Source organism: Brassica napus, chromosome C5 (assembly GCF_020379485.1).
Source record: "Brassica napus cultivar Da-Ae chromosome C5, Da-Ae, whole genome shotgun sequence".
NCBI classification, from domain to species: Eukaryota; Viridiplantae; Streptophyta; class Magnoliopsida; order Brassicales; family Brassicaceae; genus Brassica; species Brassica napus.
The window spans coordinates 34,517,911-34,537,100 of NC_063448.1; the positions used below are offsets into that span (position 1 = coordinate 34,517,911).

The 19,190-nt window shown below is 35.1% G+C and overlaps 1 long non-coding RNA gene across 1 annotated transcript; it reads right to left on the bottom strand.

Moving 5' to 3' along the window:
• Positions 1-7,740: 7,740 nt before the first annotated feature.
• LOC106417806 lies at positions 7,741-18,417 on the bottom strand. The gene is made up of 5 exons (XR_001283448.3): positions 12,111-18,417; positions 11,595-11,803; positions 11,401-11,506; positions 10,224-10,931; positions 7,741-10,103 (listed from the first exon to the last, which is right to left on the bottom strand). It is a non-coding gene; the product is annotated as an uncharacterized LOC106417806 (long non-coding RNA).
• Between the last annotated feature and the right edge of the window lie 773 nt (positions 18,418-19,190).

Below are 19,190 nucleotides of genomic sequence, written 5' to 3' on the forward strand. Positions count from 1 at the left end.
ATCTCTTAGGCAAAATGAATCCAGATAACTCTATAAACATTCATATGATTCTATTATGTGATTAACCTAGATGTTTAAAGATCTTAGGGTTCATGTAAATTTAACTTACATCACGACACAAAGTCGTCGCTTTCGGAAGAGAGTGATGACATACGAAACTCGGGTAGGGTAACAATAGAAGGTAAGAAGGCCATAAAAGAAACAACATGCCATAGCCATAGACGACTACGCGGTCCAGAAGCTTCACGAACCTCCACACGCGGAAATCAGAGCACAATCGCCACCACACAGTAGAGACTGAGAACTGCACGTGCCACCGAGTAACGGTATCTCCAGCGTTACCTTTAACGAGGACGGAGATAGCTCTCGTTCCAAGACGCCTCGAGACAAGAACCTACAACAACAACCACCGCTACCCTCTTCAGATCTGCCTCCAAAACACCTCGAACCCAGAAGAGAAACGAGGATAACCAATCGACGAACAACCCTCGATCTAAAGCAGAGCCATGCTTCACCGCCGTCGGCTGCAACCAAAAACCAGATCTGACGAAAGAAAAAATAGATCTGGGAACCAAACACTTAAAAGCCGACCCCTTACTACACCACCGCTGTGACAACCTCGTCTCATCTCCAGATAGAAAGCTCGCCGCCGTATCAAGGGACCTCTGCAGCGGTTTAGACAGACGACGGCTAGAAGAACCACCAGAGGCTTCAACATATCGGAGGCCCAGAAAGAGAGAGGAAGGAGCTAAGAGAAAATAAGGGAGATGGGGAGCGCCTCCGGCGGTGGCTGAAGCTTGCCGACCGTCGGAGCAAGGATTCAAGCTGTTTTGTTTTTGTTTTTGTCGAGAGAGTCTGTCGCTAGAGAGAGAAAGGTAATGTCCTGAAATAAGAAACTTTGTTGTCCTTATGAATAAGGTTTCTGGTTACAACTTCTTGCCCAAAAGGCCTTAGAACACTAACCCCGTATATCAAGGATAATCTACTCTACAAGAAGAGTATACTAAGAGACATAACTCAACACCTTGAGAATTAGCAAAAAAAAAAAAACTCTCCAAAAAACGCAATCGTTAAAGGTACCGGCTTTCATTCACAAAGAGTTCAAATGGCCAGGTTGGGTGAACTTTTGCAACATACAATTGCACCTTCCCTTACTTTGTAAACACTTTCAGAAATGAAAGATACCCCTCAATTTTCTTCTCTATTCACCACATCAGCTTATATTTCTCCAAACCTCTAAGTCTTTTCTCAAATTCATTTATTAGAAATCCAAAGGCCGGCCACGCTTGTGGTCTAGAAATAGCATCAAACAATTCTCTGAACTCCCCTGCCAGCATCACTTTATTCAACCCATGCTAACCATAATCTCCACTGCCCATAAGATTGTAGTCAACTTTAGCATCCTCCTTGTTAAGCACTTCTGAGAAAGCTCTCCTACTGTGACAGTTCACCACCCCCTTGTGATTTTGCACTACCCAAGCAACTCCAAGAAGCTTCCTTCCTTTGTCCCACACAAAAACTGTTGGGAATGTCCTAAAATCATTTGTACTTACTCTTGTTAAAGTCGTAGTGTCGAGGTTGACAATCGTATAATATTAGGTGGTTATAATGTTTTGCTAGAAACCGCTTATGATATATGGATTGTGAATCCATTGCTAATATTATATGATCTTACATGGTCACACACCTAAGCAAACTGGATCAGTGATATATATTCAATTTTAGGAATAATATATATATATATATATGATATATATTATAAGATATACATAAAGATGTATATACATGATAATGACAAGTAATTATCATTTGACCAAAGTGATTGTCACGTGCATGTATGGGCCTGGCCCTTTAATGAATTAGGTTAATTACTTGTTCAATTATATAACATGTGCGGTGATGGTTTTGAGATGATTACATCTCACGTAAAACCCTAATAGCAATAAAGACAAAATGTTTGTCAAAGCTTTGAGATCTGATCTCGACGACGGCACTATCATCCCGTATCGATCCAGTTTGTGTGTGTGTGGATACCAGTAGAGGCACGGCGTTTGAAGTGTTAAATAACCTCGGTTTGTTCTTGTTCTTTATTCTGCTGCCGAATAACCAGGTATATTCGAAATCTTAAGATCTAGATTTGTTTCAGTATTGACATGAGATTCTAGACAAACTGAATTCATAGGTTGATTTATAAATTATTATAAACCGGTATAAATTTCCAATAGCGGTATCAGAGCCTACTTGTTTAATACTGAAATTGAATCTTATTTAATTTATATATTGATATAGATAAATAATTTTGTTTGATCATGTTTTAATTGTTAATCAACCGAGTCTGTGATAATCGTAAGTTGATGGACATGTTCATCAATTTCCAAAACAAAGATTTGCGTATATTGGATACACATGTCTTTTGGAAAGGTCAATTATCTTAAGTTGATATTGTATATTACGATCACGACATACTGAATTATATGTTAAAGATTATTGACTTTTGGAAAGTCTAGAATATACGTTAATAGAGATATTAGACGGCTGATATGATCATCCCGTTAGGTATGCGATTAATATATATCATCTAAATCACACTTTTCATACCTTATTTGCATGTAGAGTACATGCATGACTAATCTAAAATCAAGCATGTATTATTGTAACAATAGTTGCTAAATTTTAAGACTAATAAAATATATGTCATGAAATTATGTGATGACCATGCGTGTTGTATACGTATGGTACATGTGTACATATAATTAATTTATAGGGGCACTTGTATTATTGTAATGCTTGAATGCCTGGTTTTAAATTAACATAATACACATGAGATGTGTAAATACCAATTAAACCAACGAATTGTTTAGTTGGTTTATAAGATTGTTTTGGTTCATCGCTTTAATCTTTTATTGAATTAGAAATCAAATTTGATTAGATTCTAATAATAAGGTTAAGATTATTTAAATGATAATTAGTAATTTTAAGTAGATTAAAGTTAATAAAATTATTTATAATTCGATTAAATACATATTAGATATGTATTAGTTATATTTATATTTTATATAAGATATAAAATTTTAAATATAAATTAAATTGAATTAAAATTTGTTCCTCAATTAATTTCAAGTATTTTTGATGTCTACCCAATCTTATTAACTATCAAGACTCGTTTCGTTGTAAGATGGACTTGCCAAAGCAAGGTGTCTGCAATTACATGAGTGAGGTAGATGGTAGTGGTTACCATATGAATATAAGATTGGTTCACTTGATTAAGCTATCAAAACGGTTTTGGCTTTTGGGCTTAGAGACATAGGTTGGATAAAACATAAAATGTCGTCTCATAACCAAGAATTATATTTGATATAATTAGCAAAGTGTTGCTTACCTAAATAGCTAGATATTCGGGCGATGAGCCAAAGCTCACTCGGACTTTAGTGAAATATGGATTTCGGATTATTATATTCAATATGAGGAAAATGTTTTGAATATAATATGAGTTTTCTTAATTGTTGAGATTTCTCTAATTCATGATCATATAAATATTTTATATTCTTCTATTCCAGAAATGCTAACTCCTCACAACCCATTTTCATTGCGATATGTCCTTAATAAGGACAAATTGAATGGATCAAATTTCTTCCATTGGTATCGAAACTCGAGAATTGTTCTCAAACACGAGTTTAAACCCTACTTGAAAGATCTGAAAAAGAAAAAGACTTTTGAAACATCGTCTAGGGGTATTTATGTTATAGAAGTAAATGTTACTACTTCTGGTTCTACTTCATGGGTATTGGATACCGGCTGTGGTGCTCATATTTGTATGAATATGAATGGCCTGAGCAACAGTAGAATTTTGGAGAAAGGTCAACTGGACCTACGCGTGGAAATGGAGCAAGAGTTGCTGCATTTGCCGTGGGAACATTTCACTTGTCCTTACCTTCAGGTTTGGTTTTAGAACTTAAGAATTGCTACTATGTACCTGCTATAAGTAGGAATATTATCCATTCCTTGTTTGGATTTGGAAGGATTTCAATTTTCGATCAAAAACAAGTGTTGTTCTTTTGATCGTAATGATATGGTAGCCGTCCATTAGAGAATGGACTTTATATTCTAGACCAAAGCATGTCTGTCTATAATACCAAAAGATTCAAGTTTAACGACACGAATCAAATTTTTCTTTGGCATTGTCGTTTGGGCCACATAAATGAGAAACACATTCAAAAACTTCAAAGTGATGAACTTTTGAGCTCATCTGATTATGAATCATATGGAAAATGTGAATCTTGTTTATTGGGTAAAATGGCTAAGGCTCCTTTTACTGGACACAGTGAAAGAGCCAAAGACTTGTTGGAACTTATACATACTGATGTATGTGGACCAATGAGTATACATGCTAGAGGAAACTACAAGTACTTCATTACATTTACTGACGACTTCAGTAGATATGGTTATGTTTATCTAATGAAACATAAGTCTGAATCTTTTGAAAAGTTCAAAGAATTTCAGAATAAAGTACAAAATCAACTTGACAAGAAAATAAAAACTCTTAGATCTGATCAACGTGGAGAACATTTGAGTCAAGCGTTTAGTGATCATCTGAGAGAATGTGGATTTGTTTCACAACTCACTCCTCCAGGAACACCACAGTGGAATGTTGTGTCCGAAAGGAGGAATCGAACTTTATTAGATATGTTTCGGTCTATGATGAGTCATGCAGATCTTCCACCATCATTTTGGGGATACGCTCTAGAAACGTTTGTCTTTACGCTGAATAGATGTCCATCAAAAATTAGTTGAGAAGGAACCATATGAGATGTGGATTGGAAAGGTTCCAAATTTGTCTTTCTTAAAACTTGGGATTCTAATGCTTATGTCAAACGTATGTTTACAGATAAGTTTGGACCAGAATCTGATAAATGCTTCTTCGTTGGTTATCCCAAAGAAACCAAAGGTTATTACTTTTACAACCCCACTGAGAACAAAGTGTTTGTTGCTCGTAGTGGTGTTTTTCTTGAGAGAGAAATTCTTTCTAAGAAGAACAGTGGGAGTAAAGTACAACTCGAAGAAGTTCGAGAAACACATGATAATGTTTCATTATCCCAGAAAGATGATCAATTAGATTTAAGAAGAGTCGTAGAATCTACACCTATGGAATCTGAAGTGCGTAGGTCCGAAAGGACACGTCATGAACCTGATAGATATGAGGTTTGGGTGACGGATCATCATGATCTATTGATAATAGAGAGTGATGAACCTACGTCCTTTGAGAAAGCTATGATGGGTCCTGACTCCGATATATTGCTTGAAGCAAGCATCTCATAGTTGGAATCTTTGTTTTAATGAGGAAATCAAAGAGTTTGATTTCATTAGAAATAAAGAAGAACCTTGCGTTTACAAGAAAACTAGTGGGAGCGCAGTTTTTCTTGGTGTTGTATGCAGAAGACATACTTCTTATTGAGGTTGTTTCTCAATGAAATATATTGAAAAGGCTGTATATATTCTTGGAATGAGAATCTATAGAGATAAATTGAATAAGACTATTGGATTATGTCAAGACGCCTTATATCGATAAGGTCTTACATAGATTCAAGATGCATGATTCCAAGAAAGGCTTTTTGCCAATGTCCCATGGAATAAATCTTTGCAAGACTCAGTGTCCTTTGACACACGATGAGCGAGAGCGAATGAATAGAATCCCATATGCTTCTGCTATAGGATCTATCATGTATGCTATGCTCTGTACTCGTCCAGATGTTGCATGTGCTTTGAGCATGACGAGTTGATACCAATGTGATCCAGGTGAAAGTCACTGGACAGCACTCAAGACTATCCTCAAGTATTTAAGAAATACTAAAGTTAAGTTTTTTGGTGTTTGGAGGAATTGATGAGCATTTGTAAGTGGTTACAGCGATGCCGGCTTTTAGACGGACAAAGATGATTTCCGATCACAATCTGGTTTCATCTTTTGTCTTAATGGAGGAGCGGTGAGTTGGAAGAGTTCCAAGAAAAATCACTATAGCAGAGTTTCAATGGATGCAAATGTTTTTGATCCATTGACCAAGCCTCTTCCATGGCCTAGGTATGAGAGTCATACTGCAGCCATGGGTATTAAGTATCTTAAGATGTGATCTTGATTTTAGTGGGAAGCTTTATGTTTATGATATGATGTTTATATTGACATACATTTAGTTATGTATTTAAACTAATGAAATTGTTTCAGATTTATTTGATTATTGGATAATTAAATAAAAGTCCCAAAATAATTTATATCATTCATATAGGTCATCAAGTATGTGACTTGATCATGAAACCCTATTAGTGAAAATGGAATAAAATTGAGGTCCCTAGTCAAGGTTGTTAACATGGAACATTAATAACCGTGAATGGCTAGTATGTGAGGTGACTGATGACTAAGTTTCATGGAGTCATTCAATATGTGGTATTGAAGTCAATCACATGGATATGTGTTAGAGAACACATGATCAGACTGACCCGCTATGAGAACTCTACAAGATTGTTATATGAGTGTCATAAGAGTATCTCATTACGACTATAGAGTATAGTCCTTAGACCTGAGTTCGTCATGATTCTAAACTTGTGGATTAGTTCACTTTGACCTTGTCAAACGTCAGCCGTTACTGGTGATTATAAATGCATTGATTAGGTGTTCTATGAAGTTTGTAAGGAACATGGATGGAACATGGATGAAACAAGATGGGATTTGTCCCTCCCATATAACGGGAAATATATATCTTTGGGCCTATTGAAGCTTTGATACTGAGAAATGCATGGGCGTGCTCAAACGAGGTGAATGTCAGTCGTTTGTTTTATCAGTATAAATCAGAGTTTGATAAACGTGATCTAGCTTTATAAGGATGACACTAGTTCTTGCCTTATTCTGAGATCGGAATATAGAGACATAAGGATTATGAGAATAGATGATTCTAGTACAAGTGGGAGATTGTTGGGAATGTCCTAAAATCATTTGTACTTACACTTGTTAAAGCCGTAGTGTCGAGGTTGACAATCATATAATATTTGGTTGTTATAATGTTTTGCTAGAAACCGCTTATGATCTATGGATTAAGAATCCATTGCTAATATTATATGATCTTACAGTGTTACACATCTAAGCAAACAGGATCAGTGATTTATATTGAATTTTAGGAATAATATATATATAATAAGATATACATAAAGATGTATATACATGATAATGATAAGTAATTAACTAATTATCATTTGACCAAAGTGATTGTCACATGCATTTATGGGCCTGGCCCTTTAATGAATTTGGTTAATTACTTGTGTTCATTATATAAACACGTGCGCTGATGGTTTTGAGATGATTACATCTCACGTAAAACCCTAATAGCAATAGAGACAAAACGTTTGTCAAAGCTTTGAGATCTGATCTCGACGACGACACTAGCATCCCGTATCGATCCAGTTTGTGTGCGTATGAATACAAGTAGAGGCACAACGTTTGGAATGCTAAATAACCTCGGTTTGTTCTTGTTCTTTATTCCGCTGCCGAATAACCAGGTATATTCAAAATCTTAAGATCTAGATTTGTTTCAGTATTGACATGAGATTCTAGGCAAACTGGATTCATAGGTTGATTTATAAATTGTTATAAACCGGTATGAATTTCCAACAAAAGCTACATTACACATCAACCAATCCAATGGTGGAGGTCTCCATATGTTTCTGCTGTGCTCATCACTATTGTCTCTCTCCCTTGAGATCTGTATGTCGATAGGATTTAAACCTTTCCTCAGAATTTTGTAAAGCTTTCTTAGTTACATCCGCTGCCCACCATCTAGTTCCCGAAAAGATTAGATCATTTCTGCTCTTCAAGATTGCCCAAATCATCCAAGACCACGCTCTTAAGCATCCTGCCTATCGCCCCCTGCACTTCTTAGTTCAAGCAACCGATTCATGTTAGCAAAAACAGAGTTCGAGCATCCATTTCTCTGGTGAGGGATCCCTGATAAGTCCCAGACCTGCCTAGCAAACGTACACTCAAAGAGTTAGTGATTAATAGATTCTCCATCTAAGCCACAGACTTGACATCTAATATCTGTTTTCATCCTCTTGCAATTATCTGATCCGCCACTAGCAAAGCACTACTCAGGCCTTTCCACAAGAAAATCTTAATTTTAGGCACTATTGGAATTTTTCATATTTTCTCCTTGAAACCATTAACCGAGGGCAGCTCAAGCACTTCTGGATGCACAGATTTAGTTTTCATATCTCACGCAAGCCAGAAGGTTGATCGAAATGTCAAACTACCACTTTTATTATGTTTCCATACATAAAATTCTTTTCTGGATACTACATGTTGGTTCTTTAGAATCAATCAGCTTTACATCCCCTCCTGTAGCATTTGAGGATTCCATCTTCTCGACTGCCCATTTATTAGATCAGAGACTCTAAGGCAAACATTAAAAGAGTAGTTTTTAATCCAAGGAGCTCTCCATCCTTCCACTGGATCGTTTAACTATTTGTCACTCCATACCTTAGTGTTTTTTCCATTTCCTATGCACCGATTCGACCCCTTTTGTAACAATTCCCTACCGAAAAGAATACTGCACCAGGTGTGGGAAGATCGATCACCTAAAGCAGCGTCTAGAAAATCTGACTGAGGTAGTACCGACTTGTCAGGAAACTTGCCATCAACCCTTCTGGCTGGTTCAGGATTCTCTATCCTTGTTTCACCAACAGAGCCTAGTTGAAACTCTCTAGATTCGAAAACCCATACCACCAAGATTCTTCGGCAGACACAGTTTGTCCAATGATTTCCACCAAAACTTTGCGATATGAATCGAGAGGCTCCCATGCTGCTGTTTTATATAAAAATGACTTTTATTGTCTATATTTTATCATTATTGTCATTTTTAGTGAACTAACTCATTCAAAATGGATGTAGAATAATATAAAAGTTGATTTAGTTATATATATATATATATATATTTCCAAAAAACGATTTATCTTTTCTTTTATTTGTCAAAAATTTCATAATTAAACATGTTTTAACTTGAATACTAGAATAATATGTGGTACTAGGAGGCTTCATGCGCATCGTGCAGTTACGATAACTTTTTAAATAATAGTTTTATTTTAATATATATTCAATTTAATTAATTTTTAGATTTTAAGTTTTTTGTTTAAAAATTAAAACTATAAAAACAATTATATTTAGTTTGATTTAACTATCTCAATGTATATTTATTTAGATTTAGTTGAATTTCAATAATATTTTAATTTGTATCTTCTAAAAAATAACAATTACATTACATTTAAATGCTATATTTATTTTGATATCTAAATATAGTAAACTAGGGTCGACCCGCCCTACAGATGGGATATATTTTATTTGTAATTTAGGCTATTATTTTTTATATAATTTTGTGTTTTGTGTTTTAGGTTCATATTTGCTAGAGGTATGTATGAGATATATTATTTTCTTAATTTAAGTTGTTGGTTAGTTTATATGTAAGTAATTTTTGTTTTGTTTTTTTGCTTCTATGATACCACCATGATTGAGTTGTTATGTTATTCTCAGTTGAATTTGTATCTAACAACTATTGTAAATGATTATTTTTGAGGTTTGCGCCATCCGTAAGGCCTTTGCATAATTTTCGAAAAAGAAAAATCTCAACTTTGATGAGAAACTATACATTTATGTTCTTATTAACTATACATTTAATAAATTATATTTGAGATAAATAAAATTATTTATCAAATTAATGAGTTTGTAATTTAAAATTAAACTTAAAGTTGCTGGATTGTGGTGACAATATTAATATGAAAATTGATGGAACATCTCAATACCTTTATTTTACTTCAAATTAATTATTTATATATAATATTAAAAATATTCATATTTACATCTATCACCATATCCATACTTTCCGTTTTCTTTGTAATCCTCACAAATTTCTGGCTAGTAATCAAATCTAGCTGAGATACTATGATATGAGAAGAAGCTCTAATGGCCTGTGTAAGCCTCCAATTTCCTCGCCAAATATATGTCTAATCGCTTCTCTACCCAACTTTGTGATCGCCTGGAGTAATCCATAAAACCGGTTGATTACATGAAAGACCTACATCATACATGATATGTACAACGTCAATCGGTTATGAAAACAAAGCTTGAAGCTTAAGCTCCATAGGCCTAAGCAGAAAAAAAGACAATGTACTCTAGGTTATCTTACACTCCATACCGTTAGTAATCTTAGTAAGCATCATGTATAGAGTTTGCAGTCTTTCTGGATTTTCACGTAAATATAGCTTTTGAATACAACCCACTTGGATCACAACGAATGTAAAAAAGAAATGTGTGATGCTCCTTTTCAGCTGTAGGTAGGTCCTTGGGTTTTAAAGAAAACAAATTCTCTAAAAGATGAAGAGCAAGGGGATCAGCATGTGGAAAGTTTTTTTTTTTTTTTTTTTTTTTTTTTTTTTGATAATCCAGGGGTTCCCCACTTACGTGGGTCATTCCCCTGGACCCGGTTAGACAGCGGTCCACTTCACCCGGGAGGGCTTTACCTGGGCTGGGGACAAGGCCCAACACCCAGTACCGCATTTGATGACAGGATGGGCAGTTCCCCTCCGCCTGGCGTCGAACCCGGAAACATGACAATTGGCCCCCAAAGCTCTTACCAAACGAGCTACCACATCCCGTCAGCATGTGGAAAGTTATGTGAGAAATGAATAGGCTTTTTCTTCTTCGAGCTTTCCTGTTCCTAACATGTCACATTCAGAGTGCACGCATTTCACCCAAAAATAGTAACAATGCAGCTGTGGAAACTGGAAAGGGACGTGGACCTTCCAATGGCTTCCGCAGATTTGAGTTTCCAACATATCAGTCATCAAATCCAATTGCTGGACCACATGTTCACCCGGGGAAAAGAAGTTTGCTTGTAAGAGCTCTGCAGAAATGCACCCTATACTTTATTTTCAGCGTATTGAACATAAGAAAATAATTTCAAAAAAGAACATTACAAAGCCAATTACAATCTACAGGAGAAAGCACTAATGGCTACAATTTCCTATTAGGATAATATGTGATAAAATAATGTACGATTATGAAAACGACTTTTGCGTACAAATGGAAAACATCAAATGTGGCAAAATGATATTCCAAAGAACATGTCATAATAACTTGATGGGTCACGTTGATTCCTCCACCAATTATGTAGACCCCACATGGGAATACAATTTCTGCAGATTTTGGATCACCAAAAAAATATCCTAGCCTACAACTTGGATATGTAGATACGGGGGAGATGTGAAGAAATAAACTATATATTAAGAAGATTTTATATTCACGGTTGATATTAGCTGGTGTCTAGAAAGATCACAAATTCACATTACTTTAATGAGTGTGAAAGAACTTACATTAGCTTTCGATGCTGGATTTACCTTTCCGTTTACTGTGAATGGTCCACCAAGAAGAACAATCTGTCTGACATTTTTTTGAAAACTCAGGTTCAAGCTGAACAGTCTGCATGTAAAGGTAATAAAATCTTCAATTAGACAGTGAGATAGAGATAGAGATGAGACCCAACAAAATGAGCATGAGAAAGTCTAACCAGTGAGATGTTTGCCAGACGTCCCAAAGCAACAACAAAGAGCTCTTGTGTTTCGTCTCTCCTAGGTTGGTTGATTTTCATCGGAAAATAGTGCTGAAGGAAACTTTCCGGTAGGTTGCGATGATCGGTTTGCCATGGAGACGTAAAAAATTAATAAGCGTAGAGAGCCGGTAGGTTGGATGATCACTTAGCCCATTGAAAACACTAATCTGCGAAGTTGTTACGGTAAGTAAAAGTGAGATGCAAAACAAAAAATAACAAAATCTTGATCTGGGTCAAACGAATATCAAAGCAAAGCAGTAACATTGATCTAGATGAAAAGAGAGAGAGAGAGAGAGAGAGAGAGAGAGAGAGAGAGAGAGAGAGAGGGAATGATTAAAAAAGATGACAGACGGAACACCATATCTCAAATACTCAATACTCAGAATCTTACCCACAAATGGACTCGTGTTGATGGAATAGTAATACGATGGTCTGTAACTCGAAATGGAATTTTATATAGAGGTGAAGGAGTACCTGATAAGTTGCCTGTTAAAAGTTGGGGTTTTGCAATCCTAGGTGGGAAGGTGTAGTGGTGGAGAGATTTAATAGGGACTCTAAACATCCTTGGGTCATCAATGGCGTTGAATCAATTATTTCCTTAACGGTTCAAGGAGATGAATTTCAGACGGAACAACACGATCGGAGCTCCACCCAGAGATTCCTCACGGAGATGCGTCTCACACATCACTCTACAACCTCCATTGTCAATTGACCTAATTGGAGTTCGATAGAAACTAAGAACCCTAGATACCAGAAGTCTTCATCATTGAAGAAGACGAAGGCTACTACAGAGCAAGCATTTGTTTTGGTTTCAGCCTACCAAACGTTATTCAAAGCCTGTAACAAAAGAAACTCGGGTAAGTCCGTAACATTAATGAAAGGCCGCGTTTTTGTTAGAGGACACATGTCAGATGGTCGACGTCCGAATTAGTGACATGTCCGCGTACGTGGACACGCTGGGAGAGAAGGAAACTCTATTTTATATATATATACTAGTTCTTGAGGATTTTGAGTTTATCCTTCGGTCGAGTTGTTTTAGGATTTGAAGTTAGGGAATGGATCTTCCAAAACAAACCCCATGTGACTTTAGTTCTCCACTGATGGGATGTAGAGATTCAGTATTTTTCGGCTAGGGTTGCCTTGGGGACCATAACTCTCTATAGAGAATTAATTTCTAGTTCAGCCTTTCAATAAACTAAAAATTACTTAAGAGATCCACATATAAATATCTCATAACACTTATGCCCAGGCTTTTATCTTAATCACAATAGCGACCACTTAAATATGCTAATTGATTAATGGCTCTATCATATTTATTCTTTAACTTATGTGACCCCACCAAATGATCTTACAAGCTCGACGTAATGGCCACGGAGGCTAACCGCAATGTTATACGTGCAATGCAGGTTATTATGCTTAAGCACGTGTTGGACCACATAGGTCCCAAAAACATCGTAGCTTAGCAAGAGACTACGCCAAGGAGGTAGTTTCTGCAGTATTCAAAGTCATCGTCGGTTATGATTACTCTGAGCATGATGCTGCCGTGTCGGGTACATGCGATGGGAACGCGTGGTAGAGAACTTCCGACGAGCGTTCTTACGCGGATGGAGCCGTTCTTGGTTCTTGCAGCGGATGGAATGATGATGCCTATATAGGAAAATAACTATATATATGCAACTAGGGTCGGCCCGCCTTACGGGCGGGATATACTTTACATGTTAGATCTTGATTATTATTTTTTAATGATTTGTGGTTTGTGTTTTGGTTTCATTTGCAAGAGATGTGTATGATAATGCTTTTTGTCTTTTAGAAAGGTTTAGGTGATGAAAGATTATATGTGATAAGATATATTATGCTCGTTAGAAATAGTTTTAAATGTTCTTTATATATTTTGTTCTACAATTTTATTTTTCTTAAAATGCTTGATTCTGTTTAATGTGTAAATTTTTTTATATGATTATTTTATCTATTTATTTTGTAATTTTTACTATTAATTTTTTTTGTTGTAAAAAGATTTAGTTTTAGTCTTGTTGCAGTTAACTAAATTTTTTAATGATTTGAATGAGAGTATCTTCAATTTTTATTATGGTGGTGTATATGTTTTTATCATTTTTTTCTTTTAAATCATATAAGTTCACTTTTTATTGATCTTAATTCATATTATGATCTCCATTTTAATTGTTTGTGATTGTCGTGTGATGATGTGTGAACTATATTATTATAGATTTTTATTGGATGGGTTTTACGTTAGAATTTGTGGTGTTTAATAATGTTTATTGTTATTAAGAATGGTTGTGTTTATACTAAATGTTTGTGTATAAAATATTATATTAAGAGTTTGATTTTCATGATATTTATTATATAGTTTTCTAAATAAAGTAACTTCTCTTACACTGTGTATTTAAAAACAACTTGTCTATACTATGTATTATATTGTTAGAAAGAAGGTCAAGTTTTAACTGATATGATTCACACTGTTTTTTTTATTGACTGAATGTCCTAATAAAAAGGATGCATGACGTATATGTACAACTCTGTGCAGCCCAATAATTCCTTTAAGGTGTGTTATTATTTTAGCCTATGTATATGACACTTATTTTTTAATAAGTATTATAACCTAATAGAATAACAGAAACCATGAGGGATGAATTTCAGAAATCTGTTAATGTTATATTCACCATAAACCCTATGATTACAGGAGCCATGATACGGCTATGCTTGAAAAAAAAGTGCGTTGTTGGAGCTCGGGCAAGTTCTATTTGATATATGCTAGGCGTCTTATTAGCTGAAGGATGGTTGCATTATTCAGTTGTATTTCCCTGATATTATAATATTAAATGGCTGAAGTTGGTAGTTCATGTCCAAGCTCTAAAGTATGGGCTTGATTTGCAATAATCTCCATTTTCGTTTCTTATGTGAAGATAATACATTGGTCTTTCCTAATGATTTGAAATATAACACATGCTTTAAACACTATTTTATTATAAAACTCAATATTTGGAAATGGTATAATAAAGTAGTTTGTTATTGTTTGACTAACTGTAACCACTTTTTTGTGTGACAGCTATAATTAGAAAAAAAAAGTGAATTCTCGGAATAAACTCTTAGTTTCTGCAAATAAAATTCATCGGAAGAGAAAGTAAAAGCCTTTTCGCTTTCTTATCAACTTGGAACTGGAACCAAACCGCATAAGAGCTGGTTTGAGGGTCTGACTAAGAGCAATAGGGAGGAGTTGGTCTCCCAGCTAGTTCGTAGCAAATGTTTTCCACCAAAATACTTCAGAAACTCTTGAACTACAATAATTTTCCACACTATTTATCTCCAAAATAAGCCTACTCAAATCTACATCCGCAAAGTCTATTTAAAGACATAAATTTTGGTAGTTAAGAAACAAATACCCGCCATAGTTAGTTTACTCGGTTGTAGCGAGTTCTTATCAATATGTGCCAATGCTAATATCCTCAAAATTCCAATCGAAGCTTTCATAGTATTTACCCACCAGATATGAGTCGTTTGAGTGGTAAAGATACTAATTAAATATGGTAGAGAAAATGGGTGAAGAAGCCTACCGAGACAGAGAAACAGACCATCAAAGAAGCATTATTGTTATAGTTTTTGAAGCATCAGATTAATTCATTAGAGCTTCGAGAAGCATCGTCTGCGAGGGAAAAATATGACCTTACATAGTTACATTTTATAATTAACTTAGATGTGTTTTCTTATGGGCTTCAGACTTGTAAACTAAATCCTATATCTGCAATAAATCATAAATGGAACACAATCATAAGCAAAAGAATTTGTTACCTAGCTGGTTTATTCAAAGATAGTCGCACATTTGGTTTGTTTTTGCGTAATCACTACTCTTGATAATGCAAAATATAATTGACCAGGTGTGAATACAAATAGATGTAGCAGATTTCCTTCTTTTTATGCATATTTTTCAACGTCACCTAAAATGCTTTTGTTCCTATACAACTTTTAATCTATCTATTATTGATTTAGCCAGTCACTCATCATATACGTTATATTTTTCGTAAACATTCATCAACATATCCATGTTATGTGTTTGTGTAATTCGTCTTCTCTACTACCTCTTTTTCAACAAATCAAAAGAGCACATAGAAACACATTTGTAACTAAAATAATGAAAAAACAAATAACTTGTGTTTGACAAAAGAAAGAAGCTATACTCTCGTCTCTGTGAAACTTATGAAATCCAGTAAGATAGAATCTCATTTTCCATTTTACAGCTTTCATTTAAAATACCAAATGTTACTAACGTCAGTGTTTGAATTATTCCTACAAAAGAAACAAATATTTTAATCTGTGATCTTTTTATTGGAGGGACTAAAAGACTAACACCAATTCTAAAATTTGAATAAGCATATCTCACCATCACATGTACTGAGGTTACAAACAGGACTACGAAGAGTAGTCTATCTGGAAATAAGAAAAGCCATCTTACATCTTTTCTTGAAGAGGAAAAGATCCAGAATTAAAGAAATTTTTTAACTTACTTTTTTTCCAAGTACCACTTTTTGCACTTCAAAAATGGACCACTGATATGCAGAAAAGGCATACCCATTAAAGTGACCATAGATGTAGCTTTTACTATGAGGTTCAAAGAATTTATGTTACCTTGTATAGTTGAAGTGGCAAGTTAGCTACGGAATCTTGTGATCTTAAAATACAATGATAACAGAATAATTTGACCGCTTGCAGCACTAAGCTCTTCTAATTATCTACATACATAAAATCATGTAGGCTTTTAGATTTGTTTTTTGGATCAACAGTTAATGGCAATATAATAATCGTAAACAGAAGCACACGTTGTCCGATGAAATGTGAAGCTCAAGTTGAGCGTAAAACTTAGCAGTTGTTTTTGTTGGCCTGAATTGCTGAAGGAAAAATGAAGATTATTAGCAAAGTTTGATCTGAAAATCGAGTAAGTCATCAAGAAAAGACATTGATGTACCTTACCAGGTAGTCCAGCTAAAGAGTTAATGTCAAGGAAAGCAAACACGATGGTAGCAATAAGAGAAGGTAAAGAGGTGAAGCCACCCGAACACTGTTTTTGCTGTAAATCAAAGGTTGAATCTGATGGTTGTTGCCTTAATATCTGGTGTCGACGTCGCCAATACTTGTCGGTTTTCTCCTCTTCCGACGGAATGCAATGTCCATCCCAGCATTAATTGTTACTAATGTACCATCAGTATTTTTCATTAAAAAAATACCAACAAAATCTTCTGTTGGAGATCGCTCAAAAAGATGATTGATTCACTCAAACTTCTAAAATCCCAGAAGTAAATTAACCTCATATTGAGACATGACGTCTAGCGTATTGCTTTTGGATCTGGGAAGTCATCAATTTTTCTGTGCTTAGTAAGCAGTAGCTGAATGGCGGAGAAGAAAGCGTGGGTTGAACCTTAGAAATCACATACGAAAAGACCCAATCGAGCATTAGCCATTTTTTCAGAAAATAAGGAGATTGCTTTGGTTATAATAGATTGATAGGATGCTACAGATTGTAGGGATGCTAACCTTTTTTATAGTCGAACCACCACTGCCTTTGAAGAGCTAAAGTAGCATTGAAGAGAGATCGTGTAGATTGATTTAAAGAGAGAATTTAATAGCAATGATTTCGTAACCGATTGATTACTTGATCAGTAGGAAGAAGATGAATAGTTGGCTGGAAACTCTAAATTCGCTACGGCTCCTGTTGATTGATGGATCAGGAGGAAGAATGATCAGTTTCCATGGAAACACAAAACCTCCTACGGCTGAGAAGGAGAACAATAGAAGACATAATTAAAGCTTGTGGTCGATGGTCCACAGATGAAGCGCACCACCAAGTCCAACACCAAGCCCGAAACAATATGAAAACACTTTAATGAAATGCAGTGCAGAGGACACGTGTCGCGCACAGAAGAGCACAATTTATGACGTGGCGTCCTTGTTGGCATAGGTGGGAGAGAAGCAAAGCCTATTATATATATAAGATAGATTTGTTTTTTGTTTGCTTTATATAAGATAAATTAAACTGATACTCCCTCTGTTTCAGATTACTTGTCATTGTAAGGTAAAATTTTTGTTTCAAAATAAGTGTTGTTTTATAATTTCAATGCAAAATTTATTGATTATATATTTTTATCTATTTTTTAATTGGTTGAAATGTGGTTAGGTGTATTGGTAATGATGTTTTTATCTAGTAAATATACAAAATTAAATGTTTTCTTAATTTGTGTGCCGAAGTCTTAAACGACAAGTAATCTGAAACGAAGGGATAAGAATTAATCTTTTAATTAATCTGGTAAATCAACAGTTAATTGTTCAACCTGCATTTGCATGTTAAGCACTTTAATATGTACTAATAATATGTGGTACATAAAAAAAACCATTGCTGAGTGAAGACAAATCAAGGAGAATGCTGAGGGTAATTAATTCAAGAAGAAAACTTTTAGGTTAAGAGCAAAACGCTGGATTTCGTCTCCTGTTTAAATGATTTTTGATTCCAGAGTCATATTGTTCATGATTGTGGATAAAATGAAAAAACTATAGTAAAGGAAAAGATATTTCTATATTTTAGGGTGTAGAAAGATATAACATATATTCGACTACTAAGACCTATAAAAAAAAATTCTAAAACCCTAGAACAAAAGATCAACTATTATTGACTTTCACTATTATTGACTTTCGACTATATATGCATGCATCTAATTTAAAATATGTAGGAAATTTAATCATTACATTTTCTCTCCCTCTAAGGCGACGGCAATCATGATCTAGGGTTTCGATGACCTTTTATTATAATAATGAGTTCCAGGTGAATATCTTGTACACAAGTAATCGTATAATTTATGTGAAAGCAGAAATAATGGGAAAAAAGTTTTCATCTCGTTTTTTATGAATACCCAGTACAAAAATGAGGGAACAAATATGAGAAAGCTTAACAAGATATGGCTTGGTGCGAACGGAACCATGGTTTGTTATTGGGAATCTAAACGAAATCACAGGAAACTATGAGAAACAGGGAGGCCATTTAAGAAGGCTGGAGTACAACTGTCACGAATATCAGAGGATTCTCGCTTGTGTTGGTTTGAGAGTGTATTGAAAATTTGATTGGTTCTGGTAAACAAGTCAAAATCCGGAATGAAACTTTTGAGTTCTCCCCATATTGATGATCAAACGGGTGTTTGGAATTACTACTGGTGGTAACTACGATGACTGGAAATTTGGAGACGTGAATCATTCAGTGGCAATACTTACATGCAAGTTCCATAACAAGTGCGAGGAGTTTAGTTTGAAGGACATGTATCCAACTTACAAGATGGTGTATAACATCTGCCATATGAATTAGATTTTTGGATCTGATTCAGAGGGACTAGTAAAACATCACTTGCAGCTTCTGAGTGCTCTTGTTATGAGGAAACACATTGACTTCGGTTATCTGGTGTATAATCAAATTGTTGATCCAGACTACTACTCTAACTAACTCTCGAACATTGGGTTTCCTAACCTCATCCATCATGTTTTGGCTCATCAACGAAACGTGCT